At 31.9% G+C, this 24,163-nt stretch overlaps 1 protein-coding gene across 1 annotated transcript in view; it reads left to right on the top strand.

Annotated features, from left to right (window-relative positions):
- The window catches only part of LOC124530892 (insulin-like growth factor-binding protein complex acid labile subunit), a 240,818-nt gene that overhangs the window by 92,026 nt on the left and 124,629 nt on the right, over nt 1-24,163 (top strand). Inside the window, exon 3 of the mRNA XM_047105253.1 lies at nt 19,316-19,364. The gene's annotated coding sequence lies outside the window, so the exon portion shown is untranslated. The remainder of the gene's footprint in view (nt 1-19,315; nt 19,365-24,163) is intronic.

Below are 24,163 nucleotides of genomic sequence, written 5' to 3'. Positions count from 1 at the left end.
GGTTGATGGAATACACATGTGGCAGAATTTCTATGAAATCTGTCACATGCAGGTTTCCTCACGATGTTTTCCTTCACCGCTGAGCACGAGATGAATTATAAAGACAAATTAAGCACATGAATCAGCGGTGCTTGCCTGGGTTCGAACCCGCAATCATCGGTAAAGATGCACGCGTTCTAACCACTGGGCCATCTCGACTTAGCCTGAAAACATTGCACGAATTATTCAATAGCTCAACTTGGACTGATATAGATGAAAATAGTGTGAATACCAAAGAGAAGTACTTAGAGAAATAGTAATGTAGATGTGATGTGCGAACTGGTTTTAAAAAAAGTGCTGATTGAAATTGTTGAAATTCTAAATTTAAAATATAATTATGGACTTTTTGGCATGAGGTCGTTTAAACTTCCACAGATTATACAATCTACTTTTATATTGTTTTTACACCGCTATGAATAAGGCTAAGGCGCAGCCTCTGAATTTTAAGGTATTTTAAGATACTCAGTACTAAGCAATATAAAATGCTTACGTAACTCTTATCCCTAAGAAAGGTGTAACGCTTCAGCCTTCGAAGGTACCAATTAAATAAATACCGATTCGTTATAGTTTTAATATTGTGTAAAATTTATCTTACATAAAAAAAATGTCTTTAATAATTTAAAAAATGGAAAATGGAACATAAAACATTTTATATTAAAGAAAATCGTTTCTTGGCTCTAAAACTATTCCAATAATAGAGATATAGAAAGGCACTAGATTCCGTCTTGAAAAGACATTCTTCTCTCGAATCAATTAAATTCTTTGTCGTACCTTCCCTTCTATTTTCTTAAATCGCCAGAGAGGTACATCAAAAAGCCTTCACTGGAAAGGGCCAATTAAAGGTTTTGAAATTGATTCACCGAATTTCAGTGCCTTTGTAAACGATGTTATTGACATTGGCTATTGATGCCGATTGCCGTTTGAAGTCACAATTTCACTTTGATTTTATTTTATCTTGTGATGAGATCTGTATCCACAGACTATATATGAAGTAACGTGTAAGTAAGTTAGGACATTCTTGGAATAAAAAATATGAGAAATAAATTTATTCTCATTTTGCGTCTTGTGATTAGAGAAATTAATATATATACTCGCCCGCAGCTTCGTTCGTTCTTAGTTTGTTAATTGTCATGTGTTAAGGCAAAATTAGCCTTTTCCCTTTCTTGGAGTTCAAGTTTGCTTCATACCAAATTTTATCAAGTTCGGTTCAGCGCTTTGATCGTGAAAGAGCGACAGACAGACATACAGAGTTACTTTTACATTTATAATATTAATATAGATGAGTGTGATGTATTATATTTTGGCTGTCATACGTTTCACCATCAAAACGTGTTTTATCAAATTTCTTCAACGCTCCATTTGCTGCGTCGTCGTCACTCGCACCCTTTGACCTAGTTAATTAATTCACTTTAGTAGCTCCTTTTACAGCTTAATTACTTACTCCATTATAGGTTATATTTAAAAAGCGTTCCGAAGGGAAAACTGCTTGCGTGACTTTCGCCAGAGATATGTATCTAGTGGACTCAACTTAAAGTTATCCAATAAATCATGAAAATTACTTGCAAACGAACCTCTGCCTAATCAATTAATCACTTGGGATTGGTTTGCCCGTGTAGTCCCAGTGATAGGGTCTTAGCGACCCGAGGAAGGGTTGATTTATGGGAAAATAATATTCTGCCAGCAAATTTAGAATGTTTTTATAAAATGTTAAGTAAAAAGCAATCCAGGAGTTTTCAATGGCTTTTATGAAATACGTATCACTTTCGCTCATGATTTTTACCTTCACGTGAGACGTGGATTAAACATCTCGAGCTGAATCAGATTTTTCGAAAGTTCTCGAACAAAGTTACGCAACTGCAAACCGTTATACCCCTGAGTGTGTCGCAAATCACCCTCTTTCGCTTCCTCCATCGAGTTTTTCGTTTGCCATCGCGAGTGCGAACTCAGATAGAGTTATTGACACTATCACTAAATCAGCAAACTTTGCGAGTTATCTCAGGAGGACTCCATCAAGCCGCGGATTTCCTGGACCCTGACGTTACGACGTATTCAGACCTCAACCTCTATAAAGTACCCTTGCTCTTGTAACGTCGTCAATGTTGTTTAATGCTCATAACTTATCAACAATAGTCTATTACGTCGGGCAAAAACTTTCACATAACGTAGTCGTAAGCTGCTACAAAAACACACTGTTAACCCAATTCCATTTTATAGGTCACTCAAAAAAACGTTCTCCCCGCCTTTTGTTCAAGTATTGGCTGTTTCATCTACCTTTGCAGATCGTTAAAGAAATGGAATTGTTCACCAGATATCGTGTTTTTTCCCCACAGCCTCTTCAAATTTAAAGTACTCTAGAATTTATCATGTTGAAGGCCTTTTACGTTCTCTTGTACGTATGATTGAATCGTTGCAAAATTATATAAACACGAGTCACGTAATTGTGCCACGAACTTCTTTAGGCACACATCTGCGAAATAATTGCTCAGAGAAGTGTTTTAATATTCTCTCTGTATCACAAACGTCGATTTGGTTGCGTTCGCAAAGTATCTTATTTTTCTGCGAATTTATATTGCTCAATTATGTTTACAAAAAAGACTTAACTGTTTTATTTAAAAATATATCAACACAAAAGTTGTCTCGAATAAGCTAGAAAGTGTTACAATATTTTTTTTTTTTATTTTTTTTTTCATATATAATAAATAATAAATAAATAAATATGAGACAACATCACATACATTAACTTTGATCCCAATGTAAGTAGCTAAAGCACTTGTGTTATGGAAATCAGAAGAAACGATGGTACCACAAACACCCAGACCCAAGACAACATAGAAAACTAATGGTAATCTACATCGACTCGGCCGGGAATCGAACCCGGGACCTCAGAGTGGCGTACCCATGAAAACCGGTGTACACACCACTCGACCACGGAGGATTGATGTATAAGCGATAATCTATCTAAAACAAAAGATCAATTTAAGAATACGATGTAACAATTCAAGTTAACGACACGTAAATACGGTTTGGTTAACGTTGTTGCTTCATCGTTGATGGTTTAAATTTTTATCGAATTCATCCCCCAAATTGTTTTACGTCGCTGTTTGAAAGTGTCAAATCTGATTTATTTATGACGGATTTGCTTCCCCCGCAACACCTGCCTGTAGGGTGACTATATTTGATAGATATCAATAGATATATAAAGTGACTAAAGTTACTTCGGTGTCGATCCGATTAACAAGTTGCTTAAATATTTTAGAGAAGTAAGAATATTTTCAAAAATTGACATGTATTAATTTATGTTTTTTTTTTTATGTCATATATTAATAGCGGCCCGCACCGGCTTCTCACGGGTGGACGTAAGTTTATTTAAATATACCCTTTATTTATATATTTTTTGTTGCTTTTCTCCGACATATTTAACAATTGTCGTTCCATTTCATTTATTTACACAAAAACCTTAATAAATTACAAATTAACCGCATTGACCCGCTTTAAGATTCATTCAGTATTTACGGAGTTTATCGCGAACAGTCAGACAGACAGACGCGGCCGGGGGACCTTGTTTTATAATATGTAGTGTAAGAGTAAGAGTGAAAAAGTTTAAAATTTTAGTCACCCTTGTTGCAGACAAGCGGCGTCATAATCCGCTTACCGACGAGTGAGACGTTAAGCTATAATTATTGTGCCCGGCGACACCTACTGAACCTTTTTATTAGTTATACCAAACGACCTGTGCCCTTTTCTGAATTCGCTATAACTTTGGTTCTATGGGCTATAAAGCTAAATGAAATTATTATGTTGGAAATGTAAACTTAGCAAAATGTATTTGTGATTAAGATTTACTTTTAGTAATAAAGTAATAATAGACGATTATAAATAAAAATAAATCATGGAATTTTTTAAAAATATGTTTGTAATAGTTTTACGGTCCTAAACTGAAACAGTAATGACAATTATATTCTTACTTGTAAGCAGTAAATTGACGTACTTATTTTATTTTTAATCGTTCAAATATTTACCACAGATAACATATTTATGTTATAATATAACCTAAAAATTATTGAATTGTAATTTAATAAGTTGATATATAAAAACAAAATATACAGTAGAATAATCTTATTTAAATAAAGAAATAATACTAAAATAAACGTAAGAAATTCCATTTATATTCGAAATAGACGATTCGTGCATTCCGACATTCGGCTGACGTCGATTCGTTCCCGAATATTTTTTCCCTCCCGTCCCCCGCTATAACATTCTTCACGGAGATTTCTGGCAGCTCCTGGGAACTTTCCCGTGATATTGTAAAAAGTGATGCTCCCTGGAGACCACTTCGATTGTCTGCCGGAACATTTTTGATGGAGCGCCTCTACGTGGACTGTATTCTATTATTGTTGTATTTGTAAGACGCGCTTGTGTGTTTAGCTTGTTTGTTTTGTATTATGTCTTTACGTTTATTCGATCTTGAGATCTGTTCTTGGATGTTTATATAGTTGTCTCTGTGTTTGTATTTTAAGTGCTTCATAGTAGAAAACAAAGACGCTCACCGCTGTCTGTCCGTATGTATGCTTAGATCTTTAAAATTACATAACGGATTTGGAAGCGGTTTTTTTTTTTTATTAGATAGAGTGATTAGAGAGGAAGGTTATTGTATATAATACATTTACGATATAGTAAAGAAAAACTGATCATTTTAGAAGTTTCTAATATGATGTCGTAAATAAACAAATTCTTGTAGTATATTTAGTATTAGCATTGCACCCGTGCAAAGCCAGGGCGGATCGCTAGTATCGATATAGGTGATCATATTTTATATTTAAATATAAACCAAATATTACTTGAATACATTTATTTTTATCTCTAGGTTAGTTATCTTTGTAATATCTTTCCTGTATATAAACACTCCGAAGCTTTCTAATGAAACAATGTGGTTACGGCATAGTGGATAAAACTACCCCATCTCAACTAGTTTTTGTCGTAACAGCCGATTGTTTTTGTTAAGCACATTTGTCCTCCAATATGCCAGCTCGTAAACGCCTCAACTACCCAAATTGAGTTGGAGAACTAAAAAAATATATCAACTATGCCAAATATAATATACAGTTACACATATAGGTGTGTTTAATATAATAAATTCTCTACATCTGTCAAACTATCTATACGTTCGATACTAATGTCAATATCAAATATAATAACATTATAATTTTTTATAAATAAAAAAAAACCGCCTTCAAAAATGAACTAAAAAGAAAAAAATAATCAGTTACATCCATATCCAATTAACGATTTTTTAATCACCTCTCAAAGTCGGTGCCGACATTGCTAATATAGGTACATAATACATAATACATACATACAAAAACTAAATCTATTTATTGTATAGATGACACCATTAGACAAACCTTACTATCGATACAAATTAAATGATTTCAATATAGGAATTTATTTACTTTGTTGGCACCGACTTCAAAAGGTGATTAAAAAATCGTAAATTGGATATGGATGTAACTGATTATTTTTTTCTTTTTAGTTCATTTTTGAAGGCGGTTTTTTTTAATTTATAAAAATTTATTTAATGCTTTTCAGTGTTGTTTTGTTATTTATAATTACAATTGGTAGTGTTTATCATTCACTTTATTATACTCAGTACATTTCGGCTTTCGACTCTAAACATAACTCACCCCGTTTCAACACGACGTGGACTGCAACTCAAATTAAGCGTTACCTAAGTTACAATAGCCTAATGTTAACTGCTCATCGCCAATTAGACAATACCATTTTTCCCGGTGCAATGCCGTTAATCATTGAGGAATTCTCCGGGTAATCCACCATCAGCTAGACTTCATCATAGGCATGTTTACTAACATCAATTGCTTGACGACTATCTTAAAGAAATAGAACTAAACCCGTAAAATAGTTACTTACTAATAGGATCTGATTACCAGTTGTGGTCTTCATCATCAGTTCCACTTCATCAAATGTCACTTTTCGTGAACATATGACCAAGGCACTTTGAATAAAACCGAAATCACCATAGGTGTGCCTATAAAATTTGAGGAGTTCCCTCGATTTCGCCAGGATCCCATCATCAGATCCTGATCTCCTGACAATGGGACCACCTGTAAAATATGCCCTTTCAAACAAAAAAAGAATTGTCAAAATCGGCCCAGCCATCTTCGAGTAATTCGGTAACATACATAAAAAATAAAAAAAAATAAATAAAAAAAAGGCCCCGACGAATTGAGAACCTCCTCCTTTTTTTGAAGTCGGTTAAAAATCGGACAATGGTTTCACAAATGCGGTTCTCAAGTGGTTACGTTTGAGAACTGCATTCATAACTATGTAAGAAGATACTTCAAAAACTTCTAGTAACGAGTTACCCGTACTCACTTTATTATCGATTCATAATTACACCCCCTAGTGAAACCGGTATTTTATTTCGCATCACCGATTTTATATAATATTGAATGTAGCAAGCTAAGGTCAGGTGGTTTTGTGTAGAGAATTATTCAAACAAAAAATAAAAAACGACTTCAGATATTTCCCTGCATGTACGTTTCGAATAAAAACTAACAACGCTCAATATCAGTAACAATTTAAACCAGGGCAGGAAAATATCAAAATTGGATCATAAACAAAAAACGTTACCTCCCTACCTACGTGCTCCATTTTTTAAAGTCGGTTAAAAATTCACATTCCATTTTTAAAATTGGTAATGTTATTGTCATACAAAAATCGTAAACATTGTTTTTTATTAACATAAGGAGTGCCTTTACATTCGACTTCTACATTAATTTTATTAATATTTCGTCATAGTGAATACCATACTCTATGGTACACTCTGGTTGAACATATAAAGCAGCTGAACAGATGACAAAATCGATACATGTGCTATCGGCATTTGTGATAATATTGCCACGACTATTTATCCTATCAAAGTATATTTCATTGACAGACAATATTCTCATTACATCTGTAGTTGCTAGCTTGACTTCAGTTGAACTATTAGAGAAAATTAAAGAAATAAATTTATTTTTATATTGAATAAAGAATTGTATATAGTAAGTCCATATATGGACTTTGAGGCTTGCCATTGTATCCGTGCAAATCATCACCGGCAGTTTAATAACCAGGTCATTATTTTAGACCTCAGGTGTGTTAGCTAGTGGCTGTCAGTTACCTGTTATAATGGTACGTAATATAGCTACGCTAAGATTCGATGTATACCGCTGGTCGAAAATGCCTCTAAACAATTTATGTTAATTTTGTATCGTACAAAACCAAAACATTTTAGGTGACTCTTTGGTTCAGATATTATATTGTACACAACACTTACGCCTTATTGCTATGGAGACCAAATAACTCTCAGTAGTACAGTGATTTGAGTGAGAAATTGTGAGGGATCCTACAACTACGACCATCGCCTGTATTTGTCATACCTGTAGCAAATTGATCCAAACCTCTCTAAAATAAAACAAAAATCCATTACGCAGTTGGTCGCCAAATTTGGATAAACATTCGTCAAAGATATAAAACTATCGAGTATAATTGGAATTTATAACAGCGAAAACCGCGTCGTACAACTTGTATGTACCTGTATATAAGACTATGTATGTGTTGAAATCAAGTTTACATTGTATCAACAGGTACGAGAACAATGTGTTCATGTTTTCGTATGTTCTTGTTGTATGCAAATGTAATAATGATTTCGTATTTCTGACATTCTTACTCCGCTTTCCTTTGGACTACAGAGAATACTTAAACGCAACATCAAAGACATCAATTTTAAAATCAGCTTCGTTATTGCCGGATATTTGAATAGATAGAAAGTATTATAACAAAACAAGATTATCTATCTTTTTCACTTAGATTTTAAATTGTGCTAATTATATTAACAATTTAACGTTAGCAATGGCAAGGATATATAAATCAAATGAAATTAAAAATATATTCATATAGCGAAAGTAACTTTATATATCTATCTATTATTCCTTCAAGGCAGAATTGCTGAAGCGAATTTGATGAAATTTGGTATGAAACACGCTTCAATTTTAAACAACGACATTGGTTACTTATTATACCCAAAACCCTGAAAACCAGTCCCTAAAATGTAAGAGAAGCCGAAGGCGAAAACTCGTCGAATTTAAATAAACTTTGTTAATCTATTAGCTAGCTTATAAAGCCCTCAGGCCTTAGTTTCAAATTCCGTGTAGTTACTAATAATTTATATATCCTTCTGTAAACTATATTACAAATTTAAGTTATTTTTGAATACATTGCAATATCTTTAACGAAAGCTAATTCTTATTTGACTACTATTTATATAAAAACGATTTATAATAAGAAATCTGCAAAAATCAACTATGTATGTATAGTAGAAGCAAGTGTAACACATCAAATGTGGATGCTGCGAGTATAACGTGTCGATTACAAATGTTTGCTACAGATTAAGCTGGATAATTGTCATAGATCATAACCAGCTGTATCATTTTTAATTCTAATATTTCATCTGCAGAAAATAGCGTTTGTGAAAAAAATATGTATTTGTTTGGATAAATGCCTTATTAAGCGACCGGTAACATGGTTTGACACCTGAGACTACGGGTTCAAAGCCGGGCAAGCGTAACCGCGTTTTCGTGTACTCAATTAAATTTTAAGAAGAAGTGTGAGAAAATGGCATGTCAATTGAAATACTTAAACAGGCGTGAAACCGATCCGTTTGAGCAGATTGTAAAAGCCTCAAGTAGTTTTACAATTTAAGTTCACTTTATTTAAGGCACATTTATCTTATTTTTTTAGTAAAGTTATAATTGATTTGTAAAATGGCTTAAGATTTATACATTCGTAGAATAAAAACATACATTTGTCATTTTAAATCTAGAACGGAGTATAATATTTCGATCGTTTTACAAAAGATATTATTTTGACAAAAAAAAATTTAAACCCAAAGAAAGTATTCCTAATGCCACTAATTTAAATCGAATGAAAACGTAATCAATTTAAGGATACTTTTAATAATAAAGTCAGTGACGAAGCTGGACTAATTAAAACAGGCTTTGGTCACAAAGTTTCAATTTGATGTTTTGATATGCTCGCCCTCATTAACGTGATTGATTCGATGTCCCGCTAAGCAGATTTATCTGATGAATCAGGTATCAATTCGATTTGATAGTATTATTGTGCTATTCGATTTTAATTGTAATCGTTTAACATCGAACTCTGTTCATGTATATACGATATACATACATATATTCGTATATAAGACAAGGCTTACAAACTGTATTTGTTTTTGTAGAATAAATTCAAAGAAAAAAATGAAACTTGTCTTGGGGCACGCGGTTGGATCGCAGTTCCTTTCGCTACGTACTACGAATTGAATATCCGATTAAAAGAAAATAACAATGTTTGAGAATAATAAAAGGTCAATGACATTTTGTTATAGAAAAGTATATACGATAAGAAAGTACTACTTACTCTACTATTATCGTAAAAGAACTTCTTTAAAGGAGTACGAAGTATGCAGAACAAAGGCGGGTCCATTTTAGTATGAGATCAAGTTAATCCTACATGATTATAGTTTTTGATAATCTAAATTGCTATTGTTGATGACCAGCTATATTATTTGGTTGTCTGTATTTACAAATTTAATGTTTGCACTTTTAAATTTTATCTGAAGAGAATCTGTCTGCTGCTGAGACAATTTCTGAATTCACACCGATAAAAATATCTGTCAACGGATGCTTGCAATACAGCGAGCACTTCGATTATTTGATATTAGATTTTCTTCAATAATATCGTCGAAACCATGTATATACTTTTAAAATAACACCTAAGTCACGTATATACTAATATTTTAAAAGTTTAAGAATAAATAAATAAATAATGGACAACATCATATACATTACTCTGATTCCAATGGAAGTAACTACAGCACTTGTGTTATGGAAAATCAGAAGTAACTACGGTACCTCGGATACCTAGTTCCGAGACAATATAGAAAACTATAGAACTTTTTATACATCGACTCAGCCAGGAATCAAACCCGGGACCTCGGAGTTGACTACCCATTAACACTGGTGTACAGTGGTACATATATCGAGTAGTGACTCGACGATGGAGGAGGAAATTGCAATAAGTTTTTAAAAAAAAAACTCTGTAAACCTTTTGCAATCCCCCTCCATTGCAAAAGGTGTTTAAACTACTCATATAACATTTTCCTCTCACCCACGGAGGCGATTCATAAATGTGTAACTTGAGTAACACCGCAAGGAACTGTTATTTTAATATAAACAGTTAGTATTATGTAAATTAGACTAGTTTAGTGTAGACTAACTGAGCTCGCGACTTCTTGCGCATTTGAATTTAACAAAAAGCTTATTTTTCTCGCCTTAGATACTCCCTTATTACAATGCTCTCAATCTCGTCAAAATTGGTCCAGTCGTTGCAGAGATAGGCCAGAACAAATAAACTGAAGTACAGACTAACATTTAAAAAAAAGTTTTGGTATGTGTATACATACATATGCATTGAGTAAAAATCGGTTTTTTTAATATTACAAACAGACACTCCACACTACTTACACATAAGTAGATAATGTCAAGCTTCATCTAATTTTTTTAACATAATATAACATCTTATATACAAGACTACCAAAACTCGACAAAATTGAAACGTTGGCATATAATGACACGAACGAGTTCCATTACATGCCCGTGCGCATGAATGGCATTCAATTTAAACACTTACTCGTTGCAAGTACAAAAACCCGATAAACGAGTCTGGCATAATTTAGTGAAAATCTCCATGAATCAGACACCAGGTGGATGTGTACGACGCTCCGTCTGAGCTGAGAACGAACCGGTTTGTTCGTCCAAAGCAATAAGCGTTAGCGATTACTGATAAAGTTTTCTTACGTTTAAATTGATTGATAGATTGATTATACTACGCACATTACAAAAAGTTAAGCTATACTATTAAAAAATGTCTTATTTGCGATATACGAATATTGGAAATAATACATTTTTAAATTATTAACTCTTTAACTACACTAGAAATAGCACAAATCATGATGCCCAGACTTATTTAATAAATTGTTTAAAAAGTGTATACGTTTAGGCGATGCACGCTAAAATAAATTGACAACTGTATTTTTTGCATGAACTTATTTCGTGTCATTTCAATGGTAATTTTTATTCATTTTTTAATTGTTAAATTATTATTTAAAATAAATCTTCATTACAACCACGAGTCCCACGACAACTCGTTTTATTTTGTAGCAACATCCATGCTGATTTTTATCTTACTGTCATTATCAATTTGACTTTCAAAATGTAAGGACAAAGTAAATTTATAATCTATGGATACATTACACAGATAACAGAAAAGTAATTAATAACATTCATGATCATGACCTCAGTTTTGTATACTAAGTATACGACTAGTATACTTAGTATACAAAACTTTTCTGCACCACTGGTATCATGTATGGAATATTTGGATGCGTAAAAAAACAGATGTACTCCCAAATTTTATTTGTCTGTAAGTTCATCACTTAAACCCGCAATTTATAGTTGTCACCGAACGAAGATCAAGATAAAACAAAGAATGATTTGTGGCATCTCTACCGCGCGGTACAAGAGTACGATGCTTGTTTTATCTTTTTATTGATTGTACATTTAATTCAATCTTATAATACAGGTGCAAGATTATAAAATACCAGCGGAACTTAAATGGGATATGACGTTCATAAATTTATTTTTGTTGTAACACACGGGGGGCTGCAATTAATTTGACTGTACATTGTATTTATTACCTGTTACTTTTTTGATGTACGAATTGATTAAAAGTGTGCTAAAAATGTTACCGTGCCTTTAGTAATGAATACGAGGGTAAATAATAAATAAGATCACCGCGATCATTGTGCCATGGAGAGTCAACGGTACTTATAAAAAAATATGTACATAATTCGATACATCTTTTCGTTTATAAAAAAATCAGATTTTTGTTTAATTAATGTCATATTAGAAATATACTTTTTAAATAAAGTTTTGTATTAAAGGAGAATGAATTAGTATTTTTAAACTCGTATATTATCTGTGCTATGCCGTCAAGATGACAGACAAGTCTTGCAATTATAGCAAAAACCCGCCAACAGCACGTGCGACGTGCATGTACGTATTGACAGCTCAAATGCGCGGCCGTGTTTATGCCGATAAAATTCAATTGATTACCGTATCGCCCTTAATAGTTTGCAGGTATTTATACAAGCTACTATATAACTCCAGCCGATTGTATTAATGGATATAACCTGTCACTTAAATAATAAACATATTGAAGTTTTATTCATACTTTTTGTACATGTACATACAGTTGGCAGTACTTAGATTAACTACATGAGTTAAATATGTGCACTTTTTAATACACTTAATTAAAAGGTTTAACATATTTTTTACTTCATACGTGTATAATGGAAACATTATGCCGGTAATTTCATATCTGGCAACACAGGTGAGATTATGGAATCATGCAAATTACATTGCAAATTATCATAATATCTGTAAACAATGGTAATACATATATACAAAAAAGTTTATTAAAAGATATCTTGTCTGATCAACGACTTAATTTTGATAGGTAGTACATATATTATGTATAAACTTTTCGATTTAAACGAGTTGGCATCGTATTCATATTGCATACTTATCTCTTTTACTATTGCTTTTTTATGTATTATCATCTCAATATATTCCAAAACAATCTTATAGCTACTTATTATAAATTCATTTTAATCCGGAGCGTCGATATGTTCTCGTGTTATCTATTTAAATCTATTTAGTATTTGTATCTGTGTACTTATTACTATTTAGTATTATTATTGTATTTAGTAGTATTGATTGCTTATTTAGTATTAGTATTTAACGACCTCCTTGCTCGAATAGTGTGTACACCGGTTTTCATGGATACGCCAATGACTTCGATTCCCGGCCGAGTCGATGTAGAATAAGTTCATTAGTTTTCTATGTTTTCTTGGGTCTGGGTGTTTGTGGTACCGTCGTTACTTCTAATTTTCCATAATAGAAGTTCTTTAGCGATTCACATTCGGATCAGAGTAATTTATGTGATGTTCGCAAATATTTATTTAGTTGTACTCACAATCAATAGTATAACATGACCAAGTTTTGATATAAAATTTCAAAAAATTCTTTCAAAAAATAAATGAAAGAGTGAATTCGTTGGAAGCTAATACAATAAACACAAATATTCTAAACAAGAACACGCCCAACTCCGTGGATATTGTATAACTAGTAATTGTAGCAAACGTTGGAACAATTTGCAATTGAATTGAGACCGTGTAGCCGTTATTGTGAACTGGTTCTGTACATGTTTTAATTAATTGAATTCTGTTTATCAAATATTGTCTAATAATAAATGTTGATTAATGTCGAACCGTTTATTTATATATCGTCACTCGTGGAGTTTATAATGCCACTAGCGACCCGACCCGGGTACGCACGCTTGCATTTCTGATGCTGAATATGGTAGAGAATATCTATCTCTATATTTATCAGTGTTTCTTTTCTAAATTGTCCATGTATTATATACAAAATCTTTCTCATCAAAAAACTGTGTTTTAAAAAAAAAACGCATGAAAATCCGTTGCGTAATTTTACAGATCTAATCATACATAGGGACAGACAGCGGTAAGCGACTTTGTTACATAGTATACTATGTAATGATGATGTATAATAAATAATTTACATACAACCAGACAGACCAGCAAACTGCACAGAAGATTGTTATATACAAGTGTGTTCAAAAGTACAAATACAGATGAATTTATTTATATTACCACAATTAAATGGAACGACAATTTGTCGGGATAGAGATTGGTATTTGGTACGTGGTACGTGCTTTGACAGATATCAACTATCATCTTCATCCTCCTGCCCTCATCCAAATTTTATTTGGGGTGGGCGCAGCAGTTTTCTCCTTCCATATATGAGATATCAACTTCTAAATTTAACTCCTAATTTGGACAGCCTGAGATTGACAAATGTCAATATATAGGTCGATTATTGACTGACGTGGTTACCATTTGTATGTTTAAGGCCTTTCATTACTATATTCAGTAAATTTTCACCGTTGAGTATAAAGCATCCAGGCTCCCATTGAACACGTAAATAATTATAATATTAAAATTCAAACAATTTTAAATTTACTTTAATAATATAAATGTAAAGTATATTTTATAAAATAAAATTGTAGTGTGGAACAATAGCGAAAAGTAATCTTAAATTATTTTTTAATTAGTGTTTCAAATAAAATATAATTATTAAGTATAACCTTATTTGTAATATCCAACGAAAGAAATTTGGTAAAACAAAACAAATTAATGAAGCTCTTTCAAATTTAACAACTAATTAGTTATTAAAACCACGAAAAATCCTAATTAATACAATATATATTAAAATCGCAAATATTTCATAATTATAAACAAATGACTACTGGTTATGGCATCGCTCGGATAGAAAAACAGTTAACACAAAAAGATTATTTCTTAATACATAAGTCATTTAGATTCTAAGGTATTAAGTCGGTTTTTTTTTCTGACATAATCTATCGTCGTCATAAGTTATACAAAACCTTAATACACCTAAAACCATTTCAAATCACTTCGTCTATTGATGAAAACCGTATGTAAATCGGTTAGGTCGTTTTAGAAATTAACGCGTTCAGACAGCGTTACGTAACGCGGGTTCTGTATAATATATTATGTAGTAATTACGATTACGCACACGTGCACACAAACAAACAAAATTCCTCAACATATCCAACACATGTAGATGAAGCGCCTGAAGGTCCGGCAATAAAGGGTCATCATCATCACCCGAACTCTTGCCAAAGTTGCATAACGGAGGCCCTTTGCGTGCGAAACAAAACTTAATACTCTGCAAGAATGTGCGGTGGCCCTAATGCAAAGGGTTTTACCTTCAAGTTCGTAACTAAATTTGGTAGTTTCGCTACTTTGTTGTTTGAGAGCCGTCGCATTGTTAACCATTTCGGGTGATGAAGTTTGCTGAATTAAAAGTCACTAGTTCTCATTAGGCTGAGTTTCGGAAGTAAAACTCGATTTTCTGTTCAAATATCTGCTTTTTAAGTGAAACCTGTTTTTGTAGCTGTTCATGTCGTAAGCTGTTACAAATAAACGTACGTTATGTTTTCTTTGAACGGAACATTCTTAATACCATCTACATCCGATAAATGCCTTAATTAAGCGAATAAGATTACAGTGTCCCATATCAATAAACTTATTAACTTTACTCGTGAACACAGTATAAGTGCTGCCAACCAATATTAGTGCTAAGTAACTTCTACCTCGGGAGTTACTGTGCTAAATTTAAAGTCACCTGCCTATAGTTTCGGTGATCTCTTGATAAATCAGTCAGTTGCATTTCTATATCCATATATATCCATACCCAATCCGGCTTCACTCAGGTCTCTATACAATTTTTAGACATACAAGATCAAATATAAAAAGAAAACAATATTAGGAAAGATGAAATTCCCGGCTTATGCTCTTCTATAATGTACACGATTATAAACAGTAACCTTCCTCCTGAATCACTCTATTGACAAAAAAGCATTTAAATCCTTTCCGTAGTTTTATTTAAGACGGCGGCAAGCACATGTAGTTACATGTTGAGATATGTACATAGAGATATTAGATGATTAATTATTATGTCTTGAAACAAAATAACGTAAAAAACGAAGAGATTATAAGCTATCTAAAAAATATAAAACGAAGCAACTTATTAAGTAAATACAAATTAAAAATATATGTGTATATCCAATTTACCCGGTCACGGCCATGTCGAAAAAGAACGTATAAAATGATTTTATACCGGAGGACGTATACTTGTCTGTTTTTCATACAGAAAGTTACTTCCCTCGTTACAGAAGACCCAGTTTCATTTGGGTCAACGTTTTTCGACTCCTGAATGCTATGAAAGTATTAATTAATATTAAAAAAAATGAAATGAAAATATTATGGGGATAGAATATTCTACTTAAAATCTCGTATTACATTTTTATTAATTCAGATCTGATGAAAAGTAATAAATTATAATTAAGTGGAAAACATCAAGGAATATATTTATTCAGTTACCAATTTAATTGGTGCTTTTGTGCAAGACCATGGGTAGGTACCATCCATTCATCAGATATTGTACCACCAAAAAGTACTTATTATTGCTGTTTGAAGGTTGAATAAATAATTATAATAAAATAATAAAAATGTATGTATGGTGCGTTAGTGACCACTTTCCATCAGGTCCGTAATTTATATTTAGATAAATTCTTGGTAAAGCATAAAATGAGGAAAATATTATAGTCGATAAACTATCAATACATTTTGTAGTATTTCAATACGCTGCAAGCAAAATTAGTCTTCGTAATTTTTCAGTAAAATAATTTTGTGACATATACTTAAGTAGTCAGCGCCAATTTGAAATTATGAAATATATAGGTATAGCTGTATAGCATGAAAACCAAAATAGGGCGGCCAGACTGTTATTCGTACCTACTCGAATCGAAATCTAAATGAAATGATAAATGCATAATACCTGTCTGTGTAATTTCACCACTAAACCAACTTTAGACCTATGATTAATATGAAAAAGTAATCAACTCTAATAGTTGAACTACGAAGTACAAACACCTCGCGAATAAGAGCCACGAATAAAAACTAAACATATAATTCACGAATTTTTCAACTTTATTGAAATAAACATATTATGAAGTTAAAATCTGTCAGTAATTAATTCCAACCCCGATTAATATGAGATAACACATTGTACAAACGCCAGATACTAAAGGGGGTACAAGTGTTGCAGTCTCCTCATATGCGTCGTTCCTCTTACTGGGAATTGCTTCAAAATATCCCTTATTACCGAGCATTAAGGTATATTATACGTGGCACGTGAAATGTAATTAACTGCAGTGTTTTTACCCAACATAATTTTCACAGTGACTTCATATTTTCAAACGACCCTCGCTAAGGTCGCCGACAGACGTAACGACGCGATACGACGAACGCATTTAGAAATGAAACATCGTAAAACTGAATTACTTAACTCAGGTTTTAATATAAATGTTAATTAAAACTGTTAAAATAATTTTAATTAGTCGTAAGAATTTTGTATTTGGTAACAAATTTGAATATTATTGAATAAATATTACATAAAATGTTTAAAAGGTTAGACTTATTCGTTTAAAAGAGAATAGCCAAGTAAGGCATTGTAACTGATTATTTATAAAATAACCTTTTAATATTTTAAGTGATTATTATACCATTATAATTTTATAGTAAACCTACGCTTTCAAAACAAATTTTATAACTTGATTTCTCTAAAACAATACGACTTATCATTTCCAATAACAAAAAATGTCAATCTATATACAACTATATATTATATAAGGACTCCCCTACCCTAAAATAAAATACAAGTAACTTTGTAAAGTATATAAATGAAATTGAGATGTTTTATACACCTCATGATTAATTCTTAGCTCATAAAAAAGGTAACTGTAAGAAATTGAAGCCGCGACATACAGAGCAGAAGTCGTTACTATGGATTTTTTCCCTTCCATAAATAAACACTTACTAAAATGCAGCAAAATAAATAATTAACATATTTAAGAAATTCACCTTACTTCCAAAAAAAAAAAAAAGAAGTTTATTAGGTTTTCGTATGTCATTTTATAAGAATTATTATACAATCAGATAATCAATTTTCCCGCCATGACGAGTATCTGTCAATTTTCATGTGAACAGATTAAAAATATAATATTATAATGTTTAATAGACAAAGTGACAGTACCTCATCTGTGATATCACAGATGAGGTACTGTCCATACTTAAGTATATGTCACAAAATTATTTTACTGAAAAATTACTGTCCATACATACATCTGTATATACAGATAATAGTAATAAATAATTGAGTCATACACATAGTTTAACAGTAATGTAAATTATAAACAGGTCATTGTTGGGAATTCTTAAGCGAAGAAAAATTCAAAGTCCTGGTAAAATAGTCGTACTTCATACATACTTTAGCAGTATTTACGGACTGTTATTAACTCTACTCTACAAAGACTGCTAAGATGATGTGACGTCAGCAAGTATTTATAGACTTGCGGCTAGAAATACAATATTCTGTAGGTTTGTGATAGACGAGGACTAACGGAGTAAGTGTATGTCATTTGGTAATATAAGATATTAAGTCAAGTAAAGTATAAAGTTAACAAGAGGCGGCACTTGAGCTCAGCCGAGTGAGATACACAAGACAAAGCCGCGTCTTTTCAGCGTAACCCCCGAGCTGAAGGGTTACCATTAAACTACCTCATTAGCGCCAAAATAACACTTGCAATATAAAAGAGTGACGCAGCGCCTCTCGGCCTATTCATCATGCTGCCCTAAAATGTGCGTAGAAAAGTAAGGAGCGTAAAAATGTACAATTAATTTGTAGCGAAACGAAAGTAATTTGTTTTTATCTTTTTTTTGGAATTTTACGTTTCTATATTTAAAATGTAATTTGAACTCGTCTGTCAATAAAAAATATTATTTGAAAGATAATATACAATTAAATTAATGACTGTTTTATATCTTTTTCTTAGATAATACTTGATATCCATAAGTACGATTATAATGATACGTCTATATTTATCAACATACAGAGTAAACTTTTCATTGCAGGAAAACTACTTTCTAGGAAATAGTAAATAGTGAAAAAAAATCAGTCAAGGTAGTCTGTGCTATGGGTGATACAATTTCTCTAACCTGCGTGTATAAAATAATAAAATTTCACTTTCTATATTCATTTGACTTACGGGGATACGATATTTTGACACGTATATGCTTTAGCTGTTATATAAATATTAATAATGGCGCATTAATCATTTTTTGACGTTTCACGATCGTGTTCAAATGTTCACTTATATTTTTATTTGATTTTTCCCCGCTAAATTAAAAGAAATGAAGATAAATTAATGACTTTATCCGTACCGTTCCGTTTAAACGAACTGACATAACCTTAATTAATATGGTATTAAACCAATCAGCACTTTTACACGAGTTTTATTTATTTTATATATTATTTCTTTATATTAAAAATTGTAAAAAATGAAAGACGAATATTTTCTAATGAATTATGGGTATGATAACTATTTATAAAATTTCCTAATTAATATTATGTATCTTTTCTTCTTGTTACAGATTTATGAGTTCAGAATTCTAAACAATAAATAGACAACGGATATGTAAGGTAAGCCATTTTTATATAAACATATTTAACAAACTTATTTTTTTTACAAAAAAAAACATAATTATAATAACATAGTAAAATTGCACAAACTCATTGATTTTTATTTTATTTGTGAATGAAGTATGTGTGTGCGCAGCCTTAAACTAGTTTTTTCATCAACACAAATTATAAAAAAATACATTCAGTAAATAAAAATATTAATAATGCAATACACATTGAAAATCCTAATAGATATTTAAACTAATATAAAAATCTATTAATATTTTCTCCTTAAACATCTTAAAAGGTCAGACGATAACACTAAAAGTAAAACTGCCGACTTAAAAGAAAAAGGTGAACGAAATCCTTTCAAAGAACACTCCTGCTAATATTATTCAACGTTTATTTCATCCAACCACATAGAATAACATTATTCCATTCGTATATTGACCATTTCTCTACCAATATTAAAAAAAGATGATCTCAAGTCGATACTTCTAATTTGGTTCTTATTGTGCTTGAAATAAAGGCTACTATCATCTGCCAATCACTCAGCTGTGATGTTGGAGTGGACACGATGGGATTTTAATTAATTGCTATCTAGAAATAAGGGTTTATGAATAAACTCACTACGGTGTAAATTCAAGGACTTTATAGGCTCTACGGAATACGGCGTTGTATATTTTTGTATATTTATAAGGTAGTGTTTATTTACATCATATACCTGTTGACTTCCACGCAGGATACATTACATACATATATAATTGTATTTCATTCGTATGACTGTATTTTTTAAATGTTGAAAAAGAGTAAATACTGAGTTTCTTGCCGGTTCTTCTCGGTAGAATCTACTTTCCGAACCGGTGGTGGCTTCACTTAATTGTTAAATGACGATTCAAAAGTTGTAAAAGCCTACTTGATTAAAGTTTATTTTAATTGATTGATTGATCAACTTTTTGTTCTTAGGTAATGAACTACCAAAAGAAATGTTTTCTCATACTTAACAAGCTGAAAATATATTTAAAAGTGAAACTTTTTAGAAAGAATGGAAGTAAAGTTCAAGGTCACTCTGACGTTCAACATTGATGTTTAAAAATAAATGGTTTAACGTAATATTTACTTATTTACGGTTTGATTACAACATAACTGAAATTAATAAAGAAATCATAAAAAGTAAAGTAACAGCCTGTACATTTCCCACTGCTGGGCTTAGGCCTCCTCTTCCATTTAGGAGAGGTTTTGGAACGTATTCCACCACGCTGTTCCAATGCGGATTGGTGGAATGCACATATAGCAGAATTTCGATGAAATTAGGCACATGCAGGTTTCCTCACAATGTTGTCCCTCACCGCCGAGCACGAGATGAATTATAAACACAAATTAAGCACATAAATATAGTGGTGCTTGCCTGGGTTTGAACCCGAAATCATCGGTTAAGAAGCACGCGTTCTAACCACTGGGCCATCTCAGCTCAAAGAAATCTTAGTATTCATTTTAAGCAATTCATTAAAATATGTAGCATATTACGATTAAAAAAACAATTTCCCCTGTTTATAAATAACCGCGTGCGTAATCTCAGTTTGTCCGATTCGCGCCGGTCACGGAATCACGGTAAATCTATTCATATTCACCAGCGAATGCACACACACAGCACACATAACTCGCTGCGAATAAGTCTTACATTCTTATTTTTGTTTGTATTTATTTCAGAGAATAATTGTGCAGCTGAACTGTATCATATCCTTGCGATATACATGTCAGCCAAGAAAACCCAACAATATATCTAGCAAAAATTAATGCGAGAGTATATTAAAAAATACGTTTTATAGAATTAAGAAATACGTTTTATAGAACCTTTTATTTGACAATATAGTGTGTCAATCAAGGGACTCTTATCGCTTCTTTCTCGTGATTGGTAAGGTGCGTATTCGTGGCTGACACCGACTCCAAATATAACAATAATTATAACTACCTTATATAATCGTAAATCAACTTATAAGTAATCTAATATTTTTCATTTGTTTTACTTAGGAGAACTCTAAAAAATATTTTGAATACGTAATTTTTTTTTTACGTTTTAGTAGTTAGTAGTATATTATTTTATTTCGAAAAAGTGTTTTGGGTTACGTCGGTTTTTCGTTTTGTTGAATTTATTATTTATTGTTTTAAAGAAATTCCTAATAAGCTAATGACATCAAAATTCCAAGTTTAAAACGACTCTGAATCGACGCGTGCGCATCCAAGACTGTTCATTTCGCATTCAACACACGAACTCCGCTCGCGTTGAATAAGAATGACTAGCTTTTGTTTTTGTTTACATTTTGAGTGCATTTTCCTGTTACGTTATCGACACGTGGGTGTGTCTGAATCTTGAATTGCTAATTCAAGTGAAGTCTGTGTCTGTTTATCCCGGGTCCTTACGACTTCGAAGAGTGCATTTGTGATTTAATAATATGCATTATGGTATTACACATGTGTGCAACCAATCATTACTTGATTGGTCCATTGCACATTCTTGATCATCGTTTTATTCTTATTTAGAAGTCAGTAACAATTTGAGCCCGGATTTAATTTTTATTTATTATATTTAAAATCGCGTATAATATTTTTTGTGATGTATAAAGAGTTTTAGAAAATATCGTTTTTTGATTTAATTTTTAATTGCCTTATTTTTTCATGCAATTATAATCGAGGCACAATTTCATATCTGTTCCTCGATGTATTCACGCGTATGTACATTACTAACAGATCTAACTAAAAAAATAATGATATATTCCGTTGTTATTTATTTATTTTACAGTTTTTTACCAAGAGGATCGGAATAACGATTCAACGGATAATTGCTACTGCATTCTTGCCACCATTCCACGCGGTCATTATTTGTAAAACTATTTTTAATTTACATTTGTTTTTAATTAATACCTCATTGTAATAGTATGTAAAACAATATAATTTTGTTAAGTAAACAAATAAATTATGGTAATTTAAAATATATGAGATTATATTACTGTAATTCATCTGAGTTATCAGTAGAAATCTTATCTCAGAGTATGAAAATAAATCCTATGAGCGTCCGTGCGCTCCGTATAAGGCTAAACACGGGCTGATGATAGCAATCTAGATAATTCTTATTTATTCCTGCCATTTGCTTATCGTGGGAGAGTTTATTTTTGCTTTTATAATATAAAGGGATGGTACCTGCGGCAGACTGCACCGCCGGATTCAATACACCCGCGTATACAGTTACCGTTTTGTATGCAGCGCGGTGTGGATGGGAGATAGTTGGTGGTGTGAGCTATAAGCGATAAGCGGGTAAACATTTCTTGTTAATACAATTAAGTAGCTAGAAAAATCTTTTACTTGATCATTAAAAAAACGTCGTATTCGGCAAAATTAAGTCAGCCCAATAATGCTATCACCAATTTGCTTTAAGAAGTTATATAAACCTGTCTACAAATTTGAAGTATTTTAATTTCTTTTATATTAGGTATCCCGCTTGCGCTCATAACACGTTTCTTAAAATTTATATAATACAAGCTGCCATCTCGCCGCTTAGCATAAGGTAAACAGCAGAGCACACTCTCGACCTCCGGAGTCACGACAAGCGCAAGCGCATTCCATTTGAATATCCGCGGCCAGTGTGCACGTAGCTTTATCCGAGTGTTAATATTTCATGAAGGTTTTAATTTAAAATTCAATAGCGGTCGAGTCTTTGTTTTAATACTTGTATAGATATTGCTTCGGAAAATAGAATAAGATGTTATTTTATTGTTGGATTGTTTTCAGTGTTCTTTTCTCTGTTGATTTTGAAGTGGATAAAGTTATTTGATGTTATATTGTACTTTTAAATCTAAATAGAAATGTTTTTAGACATTTCACATCAAAGCAGGACAAAGACGATGTTTTTTTTATTGTTGCAACATTACGCCTATTGTGTTATTCTTTATTTGAAATTTACCAATTAATTGTAGGTATACAATCATAATACATTTTATTTTAAAGTATGTATTATGTTAAATAATTTCGAAATTAGTCGTTGAGAGGACATTTTAATTTAACTCTATATAATTATGACATGTAATTAATTGATGATGAAGAATAGCTAATTAATTTCTTGTTGGTATTTCTTAGTAGAACTTATTTTGTCCATATTATTCGTCCGTAATATTGCCCTATGCATTTTTATTATGTATTACGGATTTTTATATAGGCCACTATATGGGTCTCTTAATAGGCATTGGCGCATTTACAACTCCTTAGATGGCCACCACCCATCCGAAGATGTTAAGTGGTCTTGGTCTGTTACACTGACTTACTCAACTTACAAACCGAAACACAAAAGTGTTGCTGTTTAACAGAAAAGTATATAAGAAAAGGGTGTCTATTTACATTATTCACCTAGCCAAGCTTGCACAAAGATCTGCCACCTAGTTTCGATTTTCGTTATTTCTGTATTCTTCCTTTTGTAACATCTGTAACAAAGTCATAATACTTAACAATAATAAAAAAGTAATTGTAGATATGTGTGTCAATATGTATCTCTAGTTGTTATTTACATGATATAAAAAGATATTAAAATAAATGAAAATCCCTTGTGAATTAAAACAAATATAAAATAATAGCTTAATTAATGCTATATATTTAATCGCGTATAATAGAAAGAGATAGAGATATCGACTAAGAGAGAGCAAAGATTTGACAGAAATCAGTAAACCTGTAAGCCGCGTAAAGGACTTGAATAACAAAAGTGTATAAAGTATCTACTTAATAGGTATAAAACTACAAGAGCAAAACACAACGAAATAAATATCAATATTCTA

This window comes from Vanessa cardui, chromosome 7, assembly GCF_905220365.1.
Source record: "Vanessa cardui chromosome 7, ilVanCard2.1, whole genome shotgun sequence".
NCBI lineage: Eukaryota > Metazoa > Arthropoda > Insecta > Lepidoptera > Nymphalidae > Vanessa > Vanessa cardui.
Note: the sequence above shows the minus strand (reverse complement) of the source record. Positions and strands in the feature narration are given on the sequence as shown.